At 45.6% G+C, this 12,788-nt stretch overlaps 1 long non-coding RNA gene across 1 annotated transcript; it reads left to right on the forward strand.

Moving 5' to 3' along the window:
- The first annotated feature begins 209 nt into the window (after window positions 1–209).
- On the forward strand, window positions 210–11,970 carry LOC148377837 (uncharacterized). The gene is made up of 8 exons (XR_015856392.1): window positions 210–280; window positions 1,845–2,010; window positions 2,134–2,211; window positions 4,062–4,150; window positions 10,340–10,369; window positions 10,559–10,726; window positions 10,839–10,915; window positions 11,383–11,970. It is a non-coding gene; the product is annotated as an uncharacterized LOC148377837 (long non-coding RNA).
- The last annotated feature ends 818 nt before the right edge of the window (window positions 11,971–12,788 follow it).

Raw genomic sequence — 12,788 nt, forward strand, 5'->3', positions numbered from 1 at the left:
TGAGCCACTGAGCAGCGACGATTATCAACAGAAATATCTTTATTTTCTGCTTGCAACTGGACCGTCTAGAGCGTACACGGTAAGTAACACTCATTGTGTTTAAGGAGATTTACGTTTGTAATAGCAGAAGTGTAGCCGCGTTGCGTTGTACGTGTGAAAATTGGTCGAGGCGAAATGTTAATGTTTAATTTCATTCCTTTAGGTTCCACGGTGTTTGTTGGCTGCAAGTTTTCCACTGCAAGAAGAGGCTCGTATCATTGACCAGGAGCGAGCTACAATGGTGAGTAGCCATAACATTTATGTTAAACACTTCCTATTTCATGTCTAACAGTACTTGATTTAACAAATAACCATAAATAAATACAGTGTGGGCACTGAAGTTAACATATGTGATTATACTGCCTAATCTGTCACGGAGTAGATTGTTGCAAAGTAATATAAGATCCAAAGTTGTAATTCAGAATAGTTTTCAAAAGAAGGCCATTAGAATTATATACAAGTCTGATTACCCTGAACAAGCTATTAATTAAATCACAAATTCTTCAATTCAAAGATTTGGTAGATTATCAGACAAATAATGTCTAACAGTAATTGATTTAACACATCACGATAAGTAGATTGAGTGTGGGCACTCTCAAGTTAACAGATATGATTATACTGCCTAATCTGTTACAGAGTATGTTGTTGCCAAGTAATGTAGAATAGATCCAAAGTAGTAATCCAGAATAGTTTTGAAGAGGCCATTAGAATAATAAACAAATCTGATTACCTTGAACATAATAACAAGCTAAGTGTTTAATATGTCCTATGAAGTCAAAATTGGGCACCATCATGTGGTGAAATTTGGAATTGCATCACATCCAATTTTGCCTGGGAACAAACAGATTAAATACATCTTAGTTTTGAATAAGCCACTCCTTCTCAAACAAGTAAACTCTGCCCATTTCGCGCAGTAGATGTTCTGTTAATATCTAGTATTTATACAAAGTCATAATTTAAATTGCTTTCAACCTTCATTCATCGGTTCAACCAACATTACTCGCTCTTATTACCAACTTGTATTGATTTAACTAAGCGTTTAATACTTCCTATCAGGTCTCAAGGCAAGATTTGGCAAAATACAATTTCAGCAAATCCAATTTTGCCAGGGAACAAAAATAGATTAAATAAACTAAATAAGTCTTCTTCCCATTAAATAAATCAGAAAAGTCTGTCTTGTAACCAGTCCTCTTCAAACAAGTAAAGTCTGCCCATTTTGTGCCGTAGATTTTGTGTCTATGCCTAGTATTTAAACAAAATCATAATTTAAACGACTTCTTTCCTTCATTCACTTTGGAAATTTGGAATTGCAGCAAATCGAATTTTGCCAGGGAACAAAAATAGATCAATTAAACTAAATAAGTCTTCTTCCCATTAAATAAATTAAAAAAGTCTGTCTTGTAACCAGTCCTTTTCAAACAAGTAAAGTCTGCCCATTTTGTGCCGTCGATTTTGTGTTAATGCCTAGTATTTATATAAAATCATAATTTAAAGGACTTCATTCCTTCATTCACTTTGGAAATTTGGAATTGCAGCACATCAAATTTTGCCTGGGAAGAAAAGTAGATTAAATAAATTTAATAAGTCTTACTACTTCCCATTAAATAAATTAAATACGTCTTACTTGTTCCCACTCCTTTTCAAAACAGTAGTTTAAAACGAGGGCCCTTCACTCAATCTTTAACCTCAACCCCGCACGTTGTGTTGTATCTGTGAATGTTGGTTGTGGCCAAATGATAGTTTTCTTTCATTCGTTTAGGTTCCAAGAAAACTTGATGTAACTCTACTTTTAACTGCCGTTTCAGATAAGCGGGTATTACGTCGCAGTCATGTGCCGCGGATATGACGTAATTGCCCGAACCTCCGATTCAAATCTGTTGGCGCGATGGCCGTGAGCCACTGAGCAGCGACGATTATCAACAGAAATATCTTTATTTTCTGCTTGCAACTGGACCGTCTAGAGCGTACACGGTAAGTAACACTCATTGTGTTTAAGGAGATTTACGTTTGTAATAGCAGAAGTGTAGCCGCGTTGCGTTGTACGTGTGAAAATTGGTCGAGACGAAATGTTAATGTTTAATTTCATTCCTTTAGGTTCCACGGTGTTTGTTGGCTGCAAGTTTTCCACTGCAAGAAGAGGCTCGTATCATTGACCAGGAGCGAGCTACAATGGTGAGTAGCCATAACATTTATGTTAAACACTTCCTATTTCATGTCTAACAGTACTTGATTTAACAAATAACCATAAATAAATACAGTGTGGGCACTGAAGTTAACATATGTGATTATACTGCCTAATCTGTCACGGAGTAGATTGTTGCAAAGTAATATAAGATCCAAAGTTGTAATTCAGAATAGTTTTCAAAAGAAGGCCATTAGAATTATATACAAGTCTGATTACCCTGAACAAGCTATTAATTAAATCACAAATTCTTCAATTCAAAGATTTGGTAGATTATCAGACAAATAATGTCTAACAGTAATTGATTTAACACATCACGATAAGTAGATTGAGTGTGGGCACTCTCAAGTTAACAGATATGATTATACTGCCTAATCTGTTACAGAGTATGTTGTTGCCAAGTAATGTAGAATAGATCCAAAGTAGTAATCCAGAATAGTTTTGAAGAGGCCATTAGAATAATAAACAAATCTGATTACCTTGAACATAATAACAAGCTAAGTGTTTAATATGTCCTATGAAGTCAAAATTGGGCACCATCATGTGGTGAAATTTGGAATTGCATCACATCCAATTTTGCCTGGGAACAAACAGATTAAATAAATCTTAGTTTTGAATAAGCCACTCCTTCTCAAACAAGTAAACTCTGCCCATTTCGCGCAGTAGATGTTCTGTTAATATCTAGTATTTATACAAAGTCATAATTTAAATTGCTTTCAACCTTCATTCATCGGTTCAACCAACATTACTCGCTCTTATTACCAACTTGTATTGATTTAACTAAGCGTTTAATACTTCCTATCAGGTCTCAAGGCAAGATTTGGCAAAATACAATTTCAGCAAATCCAATTTTGCCAGGGAACAAAAATAGATTAAATAAACTAAATAAGTCTTCTTCCCATTAAATAAATCAGAAAAGTCTGTCTTGTAACCAGTCCTCTTCAAACAAGTAAAGTCTGCCCATTTTGTGCCGTAGATTTTGTGTCTATGCCTAGTATTTAAACAAAATCATAATTTAAACGACTTCTTTCCTTCATTCACTTTGGAAATTTGGAATTGCAGCAAATCGAATTTTGCCAGGGAACAAAAATAGATCAATTAAACTAAATAAGTCTTCTTCCCATTAAATAAATTAAAAAAGTCTGTCTTGTAACCAGTCCTTTTCAAACAAGTAAAGTCTGCCCATTTTGTGCCGTCGATTTTGTGTTAATGCCTAGTATTTATATAAAATCATAATTTAAAGGACTTCATTCCTTCATTCACTTTGGAAATTTGGAATTGCAGCACATCAAATTTTGCCTGGGAAGAAAAGTAGATTAAATAAATTTAATAAGTCTTACTACTTCCCATTAAATAAATTAAATACGTCTTACTTGTTCCCACTCCTTTTCAAAAAAGTAGTTTAAAACGAGGTCCCTTCACCCAACCTTTAACCCTATTTATTCACCTTCTAGGCTAAGTGTTAAAGGCTAAGTGTTAAAGGCTAAGTGTTAAAGGCTAAGTGTTAAAGGCTAAGTGTTAGAGGCTAAGTGCCAGAGGCTAGGCGCCAGAGGCGAGTTTTTGTGGGCTGAAGTTTTAGTGGGGTTAGTGTGAATACAATCCAAAAGAATACAACAGAATACAATACAATAGAATATAATACATAGATTAAATTATATAGCTCTTACTACTTCCCATTAAATAAATTAAATACGTCTTACTTGTTCCCAATCCTTTTCAAAAAAGTAGTTTAAAACGAGGGCCCTTCACTCAACCTTTAACCTCAACCCCGCACGTCACATTGTGTTGTATCTGTGAATGTTGGTTGTGGCCAAATGATAGTTTTCTTTCATTCGTTTAGGTTCCACGGTGTTTGTTGGCTATGTTTTCCACTGTCAGAAGGATGAAAATACAAAGTACAACGCTTGGACGTGGGCAAAGGCGTCACCGGTGAGTCCTTCCTTCCTATTTATTTACCTTCTAGATGCTAGAGGCTAAGTGTTAGAGGCTAAGTGTTAGAGGCTAAGTGTTAAACACAATACGAACAACACAACGATACTGCACTGAACAACACGATACCGCACTGAGAAACACGATACCGCACTGAACAACACGATACCGCACTGAACAACACCATGCCGCACTGAACACCATGCCACACTGAACAACACCATCCCGCACTGAACAACACCATGCCGCACTAAACAACACCATGCCGCACTGAACAACACCATGCCTCACTGAAAGACACCATGCCGCACTGAAAGACACCATGCCGCACTGAACGACACCATGCCGCACTGAAAGACACCATGCCGCACTGAACGACACCATGCCGCACTGAAAGACACCATCCCGCACTGAACACCATGCCGCACTGAACAACACCATCCTGCACTGAACAACACCATCCCGCACTGAACAACACCATGCCGCACTGAACAACATTATGCCGCACTGAACATTATGCCGCACTGAACAACACCATGCCGCACTGAACAACACCATGCCGCACTGAACAACATTATGCCGCACTGAACAACACCATGCCGCACTGAACAACACCATGCCGCACTGAACAACACCATGCCGCACTGAACAACATTATGCCGCACTGAACAACACCATGCCGCACTGAACAACACCATCCTGCACTGAACAACACCATTCCGCATTGAACACCATGCCGCACTGAACAACACCATCCCGCACTGAACAACACCATCCCGCACTGAACAACACCATGCCGCACTGAACAACATTATGCCGCACTGAACAACATTATGCCGCACTGAACAACACCATGCCGCACTGAACAACACCATGCCGCACTGAACAACACCATGCCGCACTGAACAACATTATAAGGCACTGAACAACACCATCCCGCACTGAACAACACCATGCCGCACTAAACAACATTATGCCGCACTGAACAACATTATGCCGAAATGAACAACACCATGCCGCTCTGAACAACACCATGCCGCACTGAACAACACCATGCCGCACTGAACAACACGATCCCGCATTGAACACCATCCCGCACTGAACAACACCATGCCGCACTGAACAACACCATCCTGCACTGAACAACACCATCCCGCACTAAACACCATGCCGCACTGAACAACACCATTCCGCACTGAACAACACCATGCCGCACTGAACAACATTATGCCGCACTGAACAACACCATGCCGCACTGAACAACACCATGCCGCACTGAACAACACCATGCCGCACTGAACAACACCATGCCGCACTGAACAACATTATGCCGCACTGAACAACACCATGCCGCACTGAACAACACCATGCCGCACTGAACAACACGATCCTGCATTGAACAACACCATCCTGCACTGAACAACACCATGCCGCACTGAACAACACCATGCCGCACTGAACACCATGCCGCACTGAACACCATGCCGCACTGAACAACACCATCCCGCACTGAACAACACCATGCCGCATTGAACAACACCATGCCGCACTGAACAACACCATCCTGCACTGAACAACACCATGCCGCACTGAACAACACCATGCCGCACTGAACAACACCATGCCGCACTGAACAACATTATGCCGCACTGAACAACATTATGCCGCACTGAACAACATTATGCCGCACTGAACAACACCATGCCGCACTGAACAACACCATGCCGCACTGAACAACACCATGCCGCACTGAACAACACCATGCCGCACTGAACAACACGATCCCACATTGAACAACACCATGCCGCACTGAACAACACCATCCTGCACTGAACAACACCATCCCGCACTGAACAACACCATGCCGCACTGAACAACATTATGGCGCACTGAACAACACCATGCCGCACTGAACAACACCATGCCGCACTGAACAACACCATGCCGCACTGAACAACACCATGCCGCAATGAACAACACCATCCCGCACTGAACAACACCATGCCGCACTGAGCAACACCATGCCGCACTGAACAACACCATCCCGCACTGAACAACACCATGCCGCACTGAACAACACCATTCCGCACTGAACAACACCATGCCGAACTGAACAACATTACGCTGCACTGAACAACACCATGCCGCACTGAACAACACCATGCCGCACTGAACAACACCATGCCGCATTGAACAACACCATGCCGCATTGAACAACACCATGCCGCACTGAACAACACCATCCTGCACTGAACAACACCATGCCGCATTGAACAACACCATGCCGCACTGAACAACACCATCCTGCACTGAACAACACCATCCCGCACTGAACAACACCATCCCGCATTGAACAACACCATCCTGCACTGAACAACACCATGCCGCACTGAACAACACCATGCCGCACTGAACAACACCATGCCGCACTGAACAACACCATTCCGCACTGAACAACACCATGCCGCACTGAACAACACCATCCTGCACTGAACAACACCATCCCGCACTGAACAACACCATGCCGCATTGAACAACACCATCCTGCACTGAACAACACCATCCTGCACTGAACAACACCATGCCGCACTGAACAACACCATGCCGCACTGAACAACACCATGCCGCACTGAACAACATTATGCCGCACTGAACAACATTATGTCGCACTGAACAACACCATGCCGCACTGAACAACATTATGCCGCACTGAACATTATGCCGCACTGAACAACACCATGCCGCACTGAACAACATTATGCCGCACTGAAAAACACCATGCCGCACTGAACAACACCATCCCGCACTGAACAACACCATGCCGCACTGAACAACACCATGCTGCACTGAACAACATTATGCTGCACTGAACAACACGATCCTGCATTGAACAACACCATGCCGCACTGAACAACACCATCCTGCACTGAACAACACCATCCTGCACTGAACAACACCACCCCGCACTGAACAACACGATCCCGCATTGAACAACACCATCCCGCACTGAACAACACCATGCCGCACTGAACAACACCATTCCGCACTGAACAACACCATGCCGCACTGAACAACACCATGCCGCACTGAACAACACCATGCCGCACTGAACAACACCATGCCGCACTGAACAACATTATGCCGCACTGAACAACACCATGCCGCACTGAACAACACCATCCCGCACTGAACAACACCATGCCGCATTGAACAACACCATGCCGCACTGAACAACACCATCCTGCACTGAACAACACCATCCCGCACTAAACAACACCATGCCGCACTGAACAACATTATGGCGCACTGGACAACATTATGCCGCACTGAACAACACCATGCCGCACTGAACAACACCATGCCGCACTGAACAACACCATGCCGCACTGAACAACATTATGCCGCACTGAACAACACCATGCCGCACTGAACAACACCATGCCGCACTGAACAACACGATCCCGCATTGAACAACACCATCCTGCACTGAACAACACCATGCCGCACTGAACAACACCATGCCGCACTGAACAACACCATTCCGCACTGAACAACACCATGCCGCACTGAACAACACCATCCTGCACTGAACAACACCATCCCGCACTGAACAACACCATGCCGCATTGAACAACACCATGCCGCACTGAACAACACCATCCTGCACTGAACAACACCATGCCGCACTGAACAACACCATGCCGCACTGAACAACACCATGCCGCACTGAACAACACCATGCCGCACTGAACAACATTATGCCGCACTGAACAACATTATGTCGCACTGAACAACACCATGCCGCACTGAACAACACCATGCCGCACTGAACAACATTATGCCGCACTGAAAAACACCATGCCGCACTGAACAACACCATCCCGCACTGAACAACACCATGCCGCATTGAACAACACCATGCCGCACTGAACAACACCATGCTGCACTGAACAACATTATGCTGCACTGAACAACACGATCCTGCATTGAACAACACCATGCCGCACTGAACAACACCATCCTGCACTGAACAACACCATCCTGCACTGAACAACACCACCCCGCACTGAACAACACGATCCCGCATTGAACAACACCATCCCGCACTGAACAACACCATGCCGCACTGAACACCATTCCGCACTGAACAACACCATGCCGCACTGAACAACACCATGCCGCACTGAACAACACCATGCCGCACTGAACAACACCATGCCGCACTGAACAACATTATGCCGCACTGAACAACACCATGCCGCACTGAACAACACCATCCCGCACTGAACAACACCATGCCGCATTGAACAACACCATGCCGCACTGAACAACACCATCCTGCACTGAACAACATCATCCCGCACTAAACAACACCATGCCGCACTGAACAACATTATGGCGCACTGGACAACATTATGCCGCACTGAACAACACCATGCCGCACTGAACAACACCATGCCGCACTGAACAACACCATGCCGCACTGAACAACACCATGCCGCACTGAACAACATTATGCCGCACTGAACAACACCATGCCGCACTGAACAACACCATGCCGCACTGAACAACACGATCCCGCATTGAACAACACCATCCTGCACTGAACAACACCATGCCGCACTGAACAACACCATGCCGCACTGAACAACACCATTCCGCACTGAACAACACCATGCCGCACTGAACAACACCATCCTGCACTGAACAACACCATCCCGCACTGAACAACACCATGCCGCATTGAACAACACCATGCCGCACTGAACAACACCATCCTGCACTGAACAACACCATGCCGCACTGAACAACACCATGCCGCACTGAACAACACCATGCCGCACTGAACATTATGCCGCACTGAACAACATTATGCCGCACTAAACAACATTATGTCGCACTGAACAACACCATGCCGCACTGAACAACACCATGCTGCACTGAACAACATTATGCCGCACTGAACAACACGATCCCGCATTGAACAACACTATCCCGCAGTGAACAACACCATGCCGCATTGAACAACACCATGCCGCACTGAACAACACCATGCTGCACTGAACAACATTATGCTGCACTGAACAACACGATCCTGCATTGAACAACACCATGCCGCACTGAACAACACCATCCTGCACTGAACAACACCTTTCCACACTGAACAACACCATGCCGCACTGAACAACATTATGCCGCACTGAACAACACCATGCCGCACTGAACAACACCATGCCGCACTGAACAACACCATGCCGCACTGAACAACACCATGCCGCAATGAACAACACCATCCCGCACTGAAGAACACCATGCCGCATTGAACAACACCATGCCGCACTGAACAACACCATCCCGCACTGAACAACACCACCCCGCACTGAACAACACGATCCCGCATTGAACAACACCATCCCGGACTGAACAACACCATGCCGCACTGAACAACACCATTCCGCACTGAACAACACCATGCCGCACTGAACAACACCATGCCGCACTGAACAACACCATGCCACACTGAACAACACCATGCCGCACTGAACAACATTATGCCGCACTGAACAACACCATGCCGCACTGAACAACACCATCCCGCACTGAACAACACCATGCCGCATTGAACAACACCATGCCGCACTGAACAACACCATCCTGCACTGAACAACACCATCCCGCACTGAACAACACCATGCCGCACTGAACAACATTATGGCGCACTGAACAACATTATGCCGCACTGAACAACACCATGCCGCACTGAACAACACCATGCCGCACTGAACAACACCATGCCGCACTGAACAACATTATGCCGCACTGAACAACATTATGCCGCACTGAACAACACCATGCCGCACTGAACAACACCATGCCGCACTGAACAACACCATGCCGAACTGAACAACACGACGTCGCACTGAACAACACGACGCCGCACAGAACAACACGACGCCGCACAGAATAACACAATACCGCACAGAACAACACAATACCGCACAAACAGTTTTAGATAATATTACGTCGCAGTCATGTGACGCGGACATGACGTCAATAGGCGGAACTCACGGCAAAATTATAATCCGTGGGCGTGGCTTGCAACAGGAAGTAGGAAAGCGGCAATTCTGGCAAACAAGACACAGCGGTTAGTAACACGATGACTAACAAGGCAAATATTTTTGTTTTCAGCTTGCAACTTGACCGTCTAGAGCGTACAAGGTAATTACAACTGTTTTTTTTAGCCCTGAAAAGCGAGGGAGTGTGGCGTTTGGGAGGAATGTCGAACTCGGCGTCTGCTTCCAGCCACAGACGCCAAATTTCGACGATTATTTCGACTGGTCAACGGTTGTAAATTATTGCGTTGACTAAAAACTTTATTTAACTCTACTCTTAACTTTGCCGTTTCAGATATGCGGGTATTACACCGCGGAAATGACGTCAATAGGCTGAACTCTCGCCAAAATTCAAATCTGTGGGCGCAATGGCCTTGAGCGAGACACCGGATACAAACACGACGATTATCAACAGAAATATCTTTATTTTCTGCTTGCAAGTGGACCGTCTAGAGCGTACACGGTAAGTACAACTCATTGTGTTTAAAAAGATTTACCTTTGTGTAGTTTGCGTTGCGTTGTATCTGTGAATGTTGGTTGAGGCTAAATGTTAATGTTTAATTTCATTCCTTTAGGTTCCACGGTGTTTGTTGGCTGTATGTTTTCCACTGCAAGAAGAGGCTCGTATCATTGACCAGCAGGAGCTACAATGGTGAGTACCCCTTTCGTCTTCCATTTATGTTAAACACTTCCTATTTCATGTCTAACAGTACTCGATTTAACAAATAACCATAAATAAATACAGTGTGGGCAGTCACGTTAACATATGTGATTATCCTGCCTAATATGTTTATCACAAATATGTCACTAATCACTAATATGTTTATTTGTTTATCACAACACCTTTGGACCTTCAGCAATCGATTATTTCCCTTCATCTACATAGAGACAGAACGATGGTGTCTTAAACATCTCATTCATTTCACCAAATAACTTCACGCAGGTGGATAACGGCCGTCTCGGTCACGCTATGTTGCGTGATGCAGTTTTGAAGAACCAAATGCATTTATTCAATGAATAAGTCAAGCTAGTTCTATGTTTATGATGTTGTAAGTTACGGTACCGATTGAAGTTGAGTTCGAAGCCAGTGGAAAACAGCGCTGCGTTTGTGCTCTCCAGGTACAAATGTTGTGATCTCTGACTGACGACCGGGCGAGACTCGAGTAAGAGATGTCCAAACGAGCTCCGGCAGGGCGGGCCAAGGCGGAGCGAACGGACGCCCTTCAGGCCGCCAATGACGAGCTGAGAACCAAACTGATGGACGTCCAGTTAGAACTTCAGCAGGAGAAGAACAAGGTGAAAACCTCAACAGACACTGCCTGCCTCCCTGCCTGCCTCCCTGCCTGCCTCCCTGCCTGCCTCCCTCCCTCCCAGTTTTCCCGATGTAGATTAGACATGCGTGTGCCATGACTGTGTCAGCCTACATCAACAAATGCACCGAGGACGTCAGCACCACTAAGAATATCATCACCCGGGGCAACCAACGACCCTGGATGACTGAGGAGGTACGTCAAACGCTACGAGCGCGGAACTCTGCCTTCAAGTCTGGCGACAAGGAGACACTGAGGACAGCGAGAGCCAACTTGAACCGTGCCATCAGGATAGCGAAGCGAGACCGCAGTCGAAAATTTCAGGATCGTTTCCACGACGTCAAAAACATCAGGAGTATGTGGCAAGGCATACGGGCGATTACAGACTACAACTCACCCTCCCCCCCCCCGGTGGGTGTAGTTGATGCTGACTTTCTAAATGGTCTAAATAACTTCTTTGGGAGGTTCGAGGCACTAAACGGCACTCCAGCAGTTAAAACTGTCCCCCATCAGGAAGAGGAGGTACTCTGCCTTGACTCCGCCGATGTGTTGAAGACCCTGAGGAGAGTCAACCCCTGTAAGGCCCCTGGCCCCGACAACATTCCTGGGCGTGTGTTCAGGGAATGTGCAAGTCATCTGGCTGGGGTCATCACAGACATTTTTAACACCTCGCTGGGCCAAGCCACAGTGCCGGCGTGCTTTAAGACTGCCTCCATCATTCCGGTGCCGAAGAAACCTCAAATCACCTCATTTAATGATTACCGGCCTGTTGCACTGACTCCGGTTATGATGAAGTGCTTCGAAAGGCTGCTTAAAGGTCACATCGTTTCCAGACTCCCCCTATTATTTGACCCGTTCCAGTTTGCCGACCGGCAAAACCGCTCCACTCAGGACGCCATCTCCTCCGTTCTTCACCTGAGCCTGGCTCACCTGGAGGAGAAGAACACCCATGTGCGGAGGCTGTTCCTGGACTTCAGCTCAGCGTTTAACACCATCATCCCACAGCATCTGGTAGGAAAATTGGAACACCTGGGCTTCAACACCCCCCTTCGCAACTGGCTGCTAGACTTCCTCACCAACAGACCTCAGTCAGTCCGGGTCGGACAGAACACCTCTGATGTCATCACCCTCAGCACAGGCTCCCTTCAGGGCTGCGTCCTGAGCCCCCTGCTGTGCACCCTGATGACACACGACTGCGTCCTCAGGTTCACCACC

The sequence above is a fragment of the Syngnathus floridae genome, unplaced genomic scaffold (genome assembly GCF_059516105.1).
Source record: "Syngnathus floridae isolate MCC-2025c unplaced genomic scaffold, RoL_Sflo_1.0 HiC_scaffold_82, whole genome shotgun sequence".
NCBI lineage: Eukaryota > Metazoa > Chordata > Actinopteri > Syngnathiformes > Syngnathidae > Syngnathus > Syngnathus floridae.